At 40.6% G+C, this 12576-nt stretch overlaps 1 protein-coding gene across 2 annotated transcripts in view; it reads left to right on the top strand.

The window, feature by feature from the left end:
* Positions 1–12576, top strand: part of NBAS (NBAS subunit of NRZ tethering complex) — a 1021307-nt gene that overhangs the window by 836691 nt on the left and 172040 nt on the right. The window lies entirely within an intron of this gene.

Genomic DNA, 12576 nt, shown 5'->3' with positions numbered 1-12576 from the left:
TTTATTTTGTATTAAATCTTAAATCTGTCTAGAAGCAAAGATTTATCTTGAAATGATTTACATCTGTCCCCTTATTTATCTTTGCTTTTGTGAGGGAGATATCAATGGGCTTTAGGCTTTTGTTTGCTTTTGAAATGCTCCTGTACCAATGCAAGCCTATAGGAATGCATAAGAAGCTGAAGCAGGTCAACTGCACCTTTGCTTCCTGTCCCATAGTAAGAGGAAATCTCTCCAAAATGAAGGAATCCCTTGTTGTCACCAGGGTCAACAGAACTAGTGCCCCTGTTGAAAGATTCCCCCCCCCCCCATCCCTGTTCTGATGACAACCAGTATTTGAGATTTTCTTTTACTTTCGCTCTCAGTAATTATCGTAAACAGGACAGATAGAGAGGGTGAATCTCCCTCAGTGGTACAGACAGTGAAAACCTGACAACTATTCTAATCCCTCTCCACATCATCAAAATAAAAAGTTGTGCCTTAGTTACATTTTAAAGTGGTTATAAAGACTGAAGGTTTTTACCTTTATGCATTCTATGCATGAAAGTAAAAAACCTTAAGTGTGCAGCTCCCCCCTCAGTCCCTAATACTTACCCGAGCCCGATCTCATTCCAGCGATGTGCACAAGAACATTGGCTCTTTTGGGTCTCTCCCTCCTCATTGGCTCAGACACAGCAGTGGGAGCCATTGGCGCTTTGTGTATCTAATGGAAACACAGAGCTGACTCAAGAGGGAGCACTCAGGAGTGCCCCCAGAGCAATCGGGGAAGGGAGGGGGATGTAGGGGACTGGGGAGCCAGTGGGTGACCTGAGAAGAGGAGGATTGGGGTAAATATGACCTATTTGTTTTAATTTGTACACTTATAATCACTGTAAGGTCTCACACACTGCAGTTGTCAAACGCTCCTTTTATTTTGGATTTTTTTTTCCTCCCCGAAGGCCCCCTATGTTAGCCTATGTGTCCATGCACACATAGGCATTTAAGGACGTTTAGGGGCAAAAATGTGGATACCCAAAAATCGCGTTAAGGAAAGGAGCATTTGAGGAGAAAAAACGCCCAACTCACCTAAACGCTAGATGCATTTAGACGCATTTAGCACTTGAGCATTCATTCACTTCAGTGGCCAGAATAAAGTGATATTCTGGCAGAAAAAACTAATGAACGTCCAAACACTTGATGCATCTCAACGTATTTGAAAAATTTGTTTTTTCTCTTGTCCAAAGAAAGGCGTTCAGAAGAGCCTAGTGTGTATGAGGCGTAAGTGCCGCAATACAACAGTTCTAATGGTTATACTGTCATTATCTGTATGTATTGTTTTATTACCATACGTTGCAATTCTGAGAAATAAATGTAACTGTGTGAGATGGATTGTGCACCACTTAGTTTTGACTTTTCTCAGAACATCGCTGCAATGGAACATAAAATAACAGCAGATAATAAATATTATTATTGAACCTACTACATATATTTTGTTCTACTTTCCTTGGACTGTTCTTGGCAATTATTGGTCTATCTCACTTGTATATTTCTCTTTGATCTATAATCAGGGATCGAAAGGGACAATTTTACTTTCTTGTCTTTGGATAAACTGTTCACTGTATCCTGTAAAGTTACCCGCGTTTATCAAAGAAGAAAAAAATCATTTCAAGTGCAACTTTTCTTTGTGTCAGGGCCTTTTGCTTGCAAGAAATAGAAATAAATACAGTTGAGACTGCACCTTTTTGGTTTATTGCCTCTCCGTGTTCTGCTTCTATTACATTCGGATTTCAGCTGGAACCACAGAGAAAATATTTAACATTCTGTCCCATTAGACTAGCAGAAACGACATCTTTGTCTTCCGTTATTTTACCATCAGTATGGCAATTTATTTTTTTATCTAGGGAGACTGATCATGTGAAAATACAGTTAACCACAGAGTGACCTCATCAGTAAAGGTGGATCAGATGCTATAATATTGTGTGGAGCAAAACAATTTATTTTAAATTTGTAAATATGAATTTGACAACATTAGACTAAGTGAAGGTTGCTGAGGTCATCTGCTGTTTACCTATTTGCTCTTAAAGTTTCAAAGAATATTCTCTTTAAGGGCCAGTCCACAATAGAAGCCGGTGTGTGAAACCCACGTTCCACGCAATCAAAATATTTTTTACCTGGTCTGCTGGGGTGAGCTTTAATAACATACCCAACCGCACAGCTACTTCAGCGCTGTCCCACTTTCATTCCCCAAAAGCTTCTGCACAACCAGGTCAGGTGACACCATCTTCTTTGTAACATCATCAGGAAATTCTGCCGTCTTTTAGGGGTCTTAGCAGTCTAATGACACTGTACATTCTCAGTGGACTACACACAGCACCGAAGCATCCTTGGATTTGTAATGTTGGCATCCTAGGAGGCTTCACGGAAGGGGGGTGGGTGGTGCACGTTATTCTAGCCTAGGCTAGAAAAACGGAAGCACTGGCTGTGCTCCTCTGAAAAAATCCCTACCACCACCAAAAAAAAATAATTGTGCAGTTTGCTGAAAGGTGGGGAGGAGGAGCCAGATGGATCACAAAAAACTAAAGTAAAATTCTGGTTAAAGTAGGAACTAGTTATTTTTGTGCCAATCTGAATGGGACACAATAGTGGCTTTTGAATAAATTGTCACTTACAGACCTTTTAGGAAAAGGGCTCAGATCTTAGATGTTTATTGCTTTAGGAAAGACAAAAGTTTCATGCTTTAAGCTTTTATTTATGTACGCAATAAACATCTAAGATCTGTGCTGCAATAGCCCATTCAAGATTAAGGGACCTTGGTGTGCTGGCACATGAGGGAGCTGGAGCTGCTGGCTCCTGCTCTCTACCGCGTGCTGAGAGGCTGAGCCAGCTGCCAGTCAGGCATATTGGTGGATCCCGACAATATGGTCAGGACCCTTCCAGAGCCTGGAGCTGCTCTTTGACGTTAGCTGCTCCAGCTGCTGTCAGCTGATTTTGGGTCACAGGAGTTCAATGACCGTGGGATTACTGTGCTTGATGGGCCAGCAAACTCGCCTGACCTGAACCCCATAGAGAATCTATGGGGCATTGCCAAGAGAAAGATGAGAGACATGAGACCGAACAATGCAGAAGAGCTCAAGGCCGCTATTGAAGCATCCTGGTCTTCCGTAACACCTCCGCAGTGCCACAGGCTGATAGCTTCCATGCCACGCCGCATTGAGGCAGTAATTGCTGCAAAAGGGGCCCAAACCAAGTACTGAGTACATATGCATGTTTATACTTTTCAGAGGTCCGATATTGTTCTATGTACAATCCTTGATTGCATGTAATATTCTAATTTTCTGAGATTGTGGATTTGGGGTTTTCATGAGCTGTAAGCCATAATCATCACAGTTATGACAAATCACGGCTTGAACTATCTTGCTTTGCGTGTAATGAGTCTATCATTATATATTAATTTCACCTTTTAAGGTGCATTACTGAAATAAATGAACTTTTGCACGATATTCTGATTTTTCGAGTTTCACCTGTAGATCATCCAGAGAAGTTGATTCCCTCTCAGGAGCTGCGTTCTGCTTTTATTCATTAATCCTTTCTGTGGTAACAGCAAAAGGACTGAATTTTTTTTAAAGGGCTTCATTTTCCACATGATTAGGGCCACATAAATCATAAAAGGGCAGTTGATCCTGTCTGCAAATCACATCTATTCCTGTAAAGGTTCTTTTTGTCTTTGCCTTCCCCTTTGGCTTTTGGGAACTATGCAATGGGCATTCATGTAAAGCTCTAACTGACCTATGTAGCTGTAGGAACTATGGAATAATTAATCTTCAAAGTATGGGCAGCACAGTGGCTAAATGGTTAGCACTTCTGCCTGGCAGTACTAGGGTCGTTGGTTTGAATCCCAACCAAGGCACCACCTGCCTGGAGTTTTCATGTTCTCCCTGTGCCTGCGTGGGTTTCCTCCGGGTACTTCGGGTTTCCTCTCACACTCCAAAGACATTCAGTTAGGTTAATTGGATCCTGTATAAATTGGCCCTAGTGTATGAATGTAGGTTGGGGACCTTAGATTGTACGCACCTTGAGGGTTAGGGACTGACGTGAATGTACAATATATATGTAAAAGCGCTGCATAAATTGACAGTGCTATAGAAGTACCTGAAATAAATGAATAAAAGTTTGCAGCAGAAGCACTGAAGTTGTCCAGGTCAGCACTTTCAGCAACTTATATCACCCTGCTCTCCATTCTAAAGTGCCTGCTCTGTGTTTACAGATTTAAAGGCTGATCAGTCATTAGGACAGGGAAAGAGGAGCTGAACTGATTTAGAAAACAGATACTTTAATGCCTCTGCGTGAAATTTGAGGATGCAGTGTTCCAATGTGTCTGCAGCTACAAAGTTCATTGAAGGCTTGCTTGTTAGAAAGCTTATTTATGCTTGTTAAGAATATGTAAAAATCAAATTCCATGGCCTGGGTTCACATAAGACTTTCTGTCATCATGACACAATAATGCCACTGTTCTTCCCTGCGTTACCTCCTGCCAATCTCTAAAGCTGTGGTATCTCTTGAATAATGGAAAGGTTTCTTTTCCATGAAGTTCTTTTTTTTTTTTAAATTTTTCCACGCCTTTCATAGTTTAATTCAAGCTTGTTGACCGATCGTAGTGGCTACTTTGGAGATCCTCACAGTTACCCAGCTGCAAATTTCTCTAACACTGTTTCTGCAGAAAAAAACAAAATTCATTCTCACATGCACCATCTAAACATTGGCAGCAACTGTGCCAACAATGTAAGTAGTCTCTCCTGACAACACACAAATGGAAAATTGCCCTTATGAGCATTAATCATTTCTCGAGCAAGATGGGCTTAATGATATTGAAAGGTTAATTTTTGCCGAAGATGTGTGAAAGCTATTCCTAGTTTGTAAAGTAATCCTCTTAGAGCATAAATTAAAGTGGGGCTTAATATTTAATTACACTGCGGGTGTTTTAAGAAGTGGTCGACAAATCAATGTGCTGCCGGGAAGCTGTCCAGCTTTTGCAAAATTAAAGCTCTGCTGCTTGTAGAAAGTCACAAATCCAGGTGGCCCTGTCCTGGCCATCTCCACTCTCCTAATGATTCTTTAACAGAATTATAAATTCACAGTCCCCTTATTCTTCAGTGGTGAAAAAAAAAAAAACACTATACTTGGCATTCTGAAGCCGTGGCGCTGTTGCCGAGGTGGGGGGACGTCTGTGTTGTTCTAATCCCCTTGATACATTTTATCAGGGTACTTCAGGTTCTGTAATTTTCTAGTTAACTGGTGCATGAAAAATATGGGTCAAAATACTGGCATTTTTTTAAAATTACATTTTGTATAAAATGAAGCTTTACGTGAAGAATTCAAGATTATGCGACCATAAATTCACTGCCGCGTCATCGCTATTAAATGATACCAGAATACACTTTATCAGCAGTTCCTGGAACAGTGCTAATGTACATTTTATGTCTAGTTATGGTTCATATATGACACTGTTCCGCTCTTCATTTTATACAGCATTTAGGGGCAAAGAAGGGCAACGTGATAATCTCCACAGTGAAAATAGCTACATTTATTTTCATTTATTAGTAAACTGTTTACATTTTAATTATTGTTGTGCCCAGAATAGGATTTAGAAATTAGACTTGAGGCTGTTGTGTTTTAGAAGGATTTTCTTTGCAATAATTGTCACATTTATTTGAGAGATAACATGAGTTAGCATTTGTGTTTTGTATGTGCCTATAAAATTAATCCATTTTAAACAAAACTTTATTATACCCAAATAAAGCAGGCTGGCACTTATAGGTCTCATTCACACAACCATTAAAAAAAACACATTTACAAGTGTTCTTTATTTGCAGTTGCATAGTTTTGAATTGAGATGTTCACACAGGTGCAGAAACATGCTCTGCATTCAGATCCATAACACAAAATCCGAGGACATTTAGGCCGCTTTCACATGAGCAGTCTGATTGGGTCCTCCTGTCTGTATTTCAGGCGGATCTGATCGGAGCCTCCATTCCCCTTTATGGATCAGTGAATGTAAATGGATTTGTGTCTGTTTACACTTGCCTGCCTCCAATCGAATCCGGCAAAAACAATTGGAAGTGAATTTGTTCCCGTCCATCTGGCAGGATTGGGTCAGAGGGCAGTTGAGTGTAAATGGATAGCCGGTCCATTTACATCCGATTGCCAATAGAGCAGAGCTGGACTCGTTTTTCTCAGCATGGGATCTATCCACTGATCCCCTGCTAAGCTGAGCGGAGTGGGCAGATGACAGGTCCATGCCCGCTCCACTTATGCAGACACGTACCTGTCATCTGCCCACTCCGCTCAGCTCAGCAGGGGATCAGCGGACAGATCCCCTGTTGAAAAAAACCGGATCCGGGTCATATTAAAGGGGCCTTACAATATATGCTGATGATTACGCAGGAACTTTTGTGCGAGAAAAAAATATGCGTAATAAGATCTGTAAACGTTTTATGTGGCTGTAACCATACCCTTTAAACATCTTCTTTTTTTCACTCCATGATATCATCAGGGGTTCAGCCACTTCTTCTCACCTTCTTCTTAAAACAAGGCTTGTCTGAATGTATTTTATCAGTGTGCTCATAATTGACTGGCTTAATTCGCATGAGATTGGTTCAGATAAATGGAGTAAATGATGCTTGCTGCTTTTTGCAGCTTATTTCTCCTGCATTTTAGCTGATAAACACATGCACTGCAATTCCATATAGCCTTAATGACAAATTTCTGGTGGTAGTTCCATTAAGAATGTTTCAGGCAAGTATTTGCGCCAATTTCGGCACCATATTTAGGTCGTTTTTATTATTGCCCCTTTAAGAAACTGTCACTATGGCAGACAATTTCTTGAAGAATTATCACCTATTCTCAGTTTAGGAAACTGGCGGTGATTAAGTCCAGCTCTGAGCTGACATACATAGGTTCACCATTACTCAGAGCAGACAGTGTCTGTACTGGGAAGTTATCATGCATGTGACAGCTATCTGCACAGTGCTGTATCCTCATTTAGCTGTCATCTGAGAGATTTCCTGACCTGATCAAGAGCTAAATGTAAACAAAAGGTGGGGTTTACAGCTGATGGAATTACCCAAATTATAGGCATTACCCATATTTAGGTAATGACTTAACACTTAGTGGGTGGAGCCTGAGAGTCAAGTTCCCCATCAGGTCTGCTTCACTTTTGGTTGACACCGCATGGCAGGGTGCAGATTCAAAGGTCACTGTTGGACTAAATAGCAGCTATGGATCAGCCCACTCCCATGCACTTTCAATTAAAAGTGAAGTGGACCTGATGGGGAACTAGTCAATCAGTTTCTCATCAGGCTCCACTTACCTCTAGCATAAAACTCCTTGGCCGGGCACCTGTCAGTGAGATGTGCGAAGCGGCTGGGGAGGCTGACAGTGTGCCGAGGAAGCACCGTCCAGCATTTGTTAAAGGTACATGAATTGGGTGCAAGCACTGACACTTTTGGTGCTGCGTCCTGACAAAATTCTAAAGGATGTCTACAGCACCTTTTATGAATTCCCTGGATTTTGTTTACACTAGCTAAAGAGACCCTGTCACCAACTTAAATAATTGCACATAAAAGTATTTTAAATGCCTATTTGCAGTGTTTTCCTTTCCTTAAAATATTCTTTAGTTACTTGCAAAGTTCCTCAGAACTTGTGAGAAAATTTGATTACTTCAGTATAGTCAATTCCCTAGCAGAGCCCCCTCCCTCTTTGCAGGTTTTAGCCATCTCCTCCCCTAGGAGTGTCCAGTTAGTGTCTATGCTGGCACTGCTTCTCTGGTCCTCCCTACATGACCTTTTATATAACAGACAGGGAGGAGTGAAGAAGAATAGTACAGACTATCACTTGAGCCATGACTGTGAATTTTCTTCAGCTGCTAACATCACATCCAAGATTACGATGCCCAGCAGTAATGTCATATCTTCTGTATGTCTACACTGTATGTCTACACTAGGCAGGCTTTTACTGGTGCAGTGCTTTGTGAGAGTATTCCCTCCCTTAGTGTTTTTCCTGTTTCTGTTGTGTTATAACCTGGCATTAAAATTGATTTTTGGGGCTTTGTACTATGTGATATGCACAACATGCCTACGACTTTGAAGGTGCAAAATATTTGTTATTGTGATACAAAAAATAGAACAAAAACAATATATTTTCAACAATATTCAATAATATATATACTCCCTCTTGTATTGAACTGTATTGTTACTGTTTCCCACTATAATGTAAAGCGCTGAGCAAACTGTTGGCGCTATATAAATCCTGTATAATAATAATAATAATATTTTAGCATGCAAAAGTAGTTACCCAGTTTACTATGAAACCCCTAACTCAGGAGTGGTCAAAAGAAATAACTTCCAAAGTTCTATATTTAATGATTACATAACGTCCATTTGTGGGAAGCCAAATTGTCTCATGATCTGTCAAATGATGTCAATATAAATACAATACACCTGTTCTGAAAGCTCCTGAGTTTGCAACACCATTAAAAATGCAAAATGACAGCCAAGGATCTCTGTGAACTGGCCAGAGACAAATTTATGAAGAAGTATAGATAAAGGTTGGGTTTTAAGAACATCCCAGACTTTAAACATCCCACAGAGCTCTATTAAAGCCATTATAACAAAATGGAAAGATTACTATAACACCACTATAAACCTGACAAGAAAAGGCCATGCACAAAAGCTCACAAACTGGGCAAGAAGGACATTAATTAGAGATGCAATAAAAACACCAAAGATAACATTGAAGATGCTGCACTGAAGGAGTTTTCAGAAAAGACTAAAATTGAACTTTTGGGTCATCATTTGGCCCTTCACCCAGACAACACCCTCCCCACAGTGAAGTATGGTGGTGGCAATATCATGCTGCGGGGATCCTTTTTATTGGCAAGGACTAGCAAACCAATCAGGAAGGAAGATAAATGATACTAAATACAGAGCAATTGAAGAAAATCTGCTTCAATCTGCAAAAGATTTGAGACTGGGACGGAGGTTCACTTTCCAGCAGGGCAGTGGCCCTAAACATGCTGCTAAAGCTACATGTATGTAGTTTAAAAGGAAACCTTTACAGTATATATCTTGGAATGGCCTAGTTAAAGGCTAGACCCCAATCCAGTTCAGAATCTCTGGCATGACTAGACGTTTGCTGTACATCAACACAACCCATCTAACTTGAAGGAGCTGGAACAGGTTTGCCTTGAAGAATGGGTACAAATTCCGGGGACTAGATGTGCTGAGCTAATAGAGTCATACCCTTAATAACTGTAATTGCCACAAACGGTGACTTTACAAAATATTGACTTTTGGGGGAAAGAGTGAATACCTACAGTGCTGTGCTCCCCTTGCCTGATTTCTTTAATTTTTTTGCATATTTTTTTCACTTAAATGATTCAGATCATCAAACAAATTTTAATAGTACACAAAGATAACCTGAGTAAATAGAAAAGGCAATAGTTTTTAAATGATTATTTCATTTATTAACCACTTGAGCTCTGAAAGATTTTCCCCTCTTCTTAACCAGGCCATTTTTTTGCTATTTGGCACTGCGTTATATTAACAGGTAATTGCGCATTCATGCAACACTATACCAATTAAATTTATATCTTTTTTTTCACACACATACAGCTTTCCCTTGGTGGTATGTGATCACCACTTTTTTATTATATAAACGAAAACAAGTCTGAAAATGTTGAACAAAAGCCATTATTTTCTGTTATTAAAAAATCCAATTTCTTTATAAAATGTATTCTGCTACATGTCTTTGGTAAAAATCCAAACCAGTGTATATTATTTAGTCTGTAGGAAGGTTATAGCATCCACAAACTGGCTGTATATACAGGCATGGCCAAACATATTGGCACCGCTGCATTTCTGCCAGATAATGCACCACTTCACCCAGAAAATTGTTGCAATTAAAAATGAGTAAGCATTCTCATGTTTATTTCTTTTGTTTGTAAAAGTGGAGAAGTGGAGCCAAATCTGGCACATTCCACTCAAAACTCCAAAACAGGACTTGAAAAAATTATCGGCACTCAATGTAATAATTTGGAACACAGTATTTGGAAAGATAAACTGAAATCAATTGCTTCCTGTAACCATCAATGAGTGTCATACACCTCTCTACTGGAATTGTGAGGGGATTGAGGGCCCTGCTCTTTCGAGCTTACAATCTAGGAGGGAGGGGATGGTGGCACAGGAGGAGATAGCTGTGGGGGGTGGAATGGTAGGAAGAGTGGTGGAGGTTGGCATGTTAGCAGCGGGTGGGGTAGGCTTCCCTGAAGAGATGGGTTTTCAGGGTGTGCCTAAAGGAGAGGAGAGTAGGTGATAATCTGATGGGTTGGGGCAGGGAGTTCCAGAGGATGGGTGACACCCTGGAGAAGTCCTGGAGGCGGGCATGGGAGGAGGAGACCAGGGAACTAGAGAGAAGGAGGTCTTGTGAGGAGCGGAGTGTGCGTGCTAACATACAGATTAATGTACATTAACATTAACATGAAGGAGGTTCACAAGCAATTATAACAGTCGGTAGATATAAGAGAGGTCCCCACCAATTGGCTGGGGAAACTGTAGACTTAAGAGGTATGCTTGGTATGGTGTGAACCGTGCTTGGGTGAAAGTGAGGTAAATATTGGAGAAGGGGCGGGGAGGGTAGAGGGCACCAGTCAGGTGTATAGGTCATAGTGTGGTATTATTCTATAGTTATTTTATGGAACAATTAGGGTTTTGTAACCATCAAGACCATTGGAATTTGAATTTATAGTAGGAGGTAGGAGGAATTATGGAAGGCTGTTCTCCTTTCCATCTCACATTGGAGGTTAAGGTTGGATATAAGAGCTGAAAGAGAGGGAGTTTTGGTGGATTTCCATAATTTAGTAATATTGATTTTAGCAGCTGCTAATGTGTGAATAATGATGGTATGTGAGTCTGTAGAGAATTTATCTATTCCTATGTGTAGGAGAGCGAGAGCTGGGTTTGGGGTCATCGGGACTCCAGTGATTGAGGAGATCAGTTGGAAGACTCTGTTCCAGTAGGATTTGAGGGATTTACATGTCCAGAGTAAATGCAGAGTTGATCCTGTTTCTCCGCATTGTCTCCAACATACAAGTGAGTGTTGAGAGTAATATAAGGCGAGTTTAACAGGTGTTAAATACCACTGGTGTAAAATTTTCATGTATGTTTCCCAGTGGGAACTACATTTAGAGGCTTTGTGAGTGATAGTGAAGGTTCTTTCCCAGGTGTGTGGGCGTATTGGTTGAAGGAGTATTTTCTCCCAATTTGTTAGGGAGATAGTGTGAAGGGTAAACTGTGCTTTGGTTATAAGCGTATAGAATTTCGAAATTCCGTTGGAGTGGTATATTTATTTTGTGTAGAGTGAGCTATTCGCATGTAGGTAAAGTTTTCCTTGTCAGGGAGGTGGAATTTCTTCTGGAGAGTGGAAAAGGAGTCTAATTTGTGGTTTGTGTATATGTCTTGAATATGAGATATGCCTCAATTCTCCCATTGTGTTAGATTTAGAGAGGGAGTGATGAAGTGTAAAGTGGAAATTGGTGTAGGGATTCGTTTAGTATCTATATCTGACTGGTTGGAAGTTAAGAGGTCATACCAGGCGTGTAAGGAGGCTTGTATACAAGGATGTTTGGGTAGAAGTTGGGTTTGAAATGTTTGAGGTAGGAACAGCATTTTATCAAGTGTGTGCAGTAGTTGTGGAAGAGTTTCCATGGTGGTCCATGTTTTTTCATTAGTAGGGTGCCACCAGAAAAAGAGCTGATCTAGAAGGGTGGCATTGTAGTATGATTTTCAGTGCAGTAGACCCGCTCCTCCTCTAGAGGCTGGGCGTATTAGGAGGTTTGTAGTGCATCTAGGTTCTTTTGAGTTCCAGATGAATTTGGCTAATACTGCTTGGAGTTTGGAAAAAAAGGTGCTAGGAACGGGCATGGGGAGTGTGCGGAATATATATAGTATTTTGGGTAATATGCACATTTTTAAAGTTGCTACTCTTCCCATTGTCAACAGAGTTGATGTACATAGATTTTTAAGTTCTTGTGGGATGGTTTCGAGTAGCAGTTTGTGGTTGGCAGCATATAGTTGATTAGTTGTAGTGGTGAGTTTGATCCCCAAATAAGGGATGCTGCAGTGTTCCCAAGAGAAAGGGAAATGTTTAGTCAGCATATTCTGCATCTTAGCGGGTGTGTAGAGATTTAAGATAGAGGATTTGGGTTCATTGAGTTTATAGTAAGAGACTTCTGTGTAGTTATGGAGATGTGTACGTATCGATTGGAGCAATTTATAGGGATTGGTGATCATTTGGATGATATTGTCTGCAAAAAGGCTAATTTTGTGTTCTTTTTTAAGGTGAGTAATTCCCGTGAATGTTGGGTCATCTCTAAGTTTAGATGCTAACAGTTCGATGAGTAAGGTAAAAATTATAGGGGATAGGGGGCAGCCCTGTCTAGTGCCGTTAGATATGTGGAAGGGTTGTGAAAGTGTGCCGTTAGTTAGAACTTTGGCAGAAGGGTTGGAGTAGAGGGATAGGATTGCCGATAACATCCAATCTGTAATT

The sequence above is a fragment of the Staurois parvus genome, unplaced genomic scaffold, assembly GCF_062004578.1.
Source record: "Staurois parvus isolate SC_StPar_1 unplaced genomic scaffold, SC_StPar_1.0 ptg000098l, whole genome shotgun sequence".
In the NCBI taxonomy this organism is placed as follows: Eukaryota; Metazoa; Chordata; class Amphibia; order Anura; family Ranidae; genus Staurois; species Staurois parvus.
This window is presented reverse-complemented; position numbering and strand designations above follow the sequence as displayed.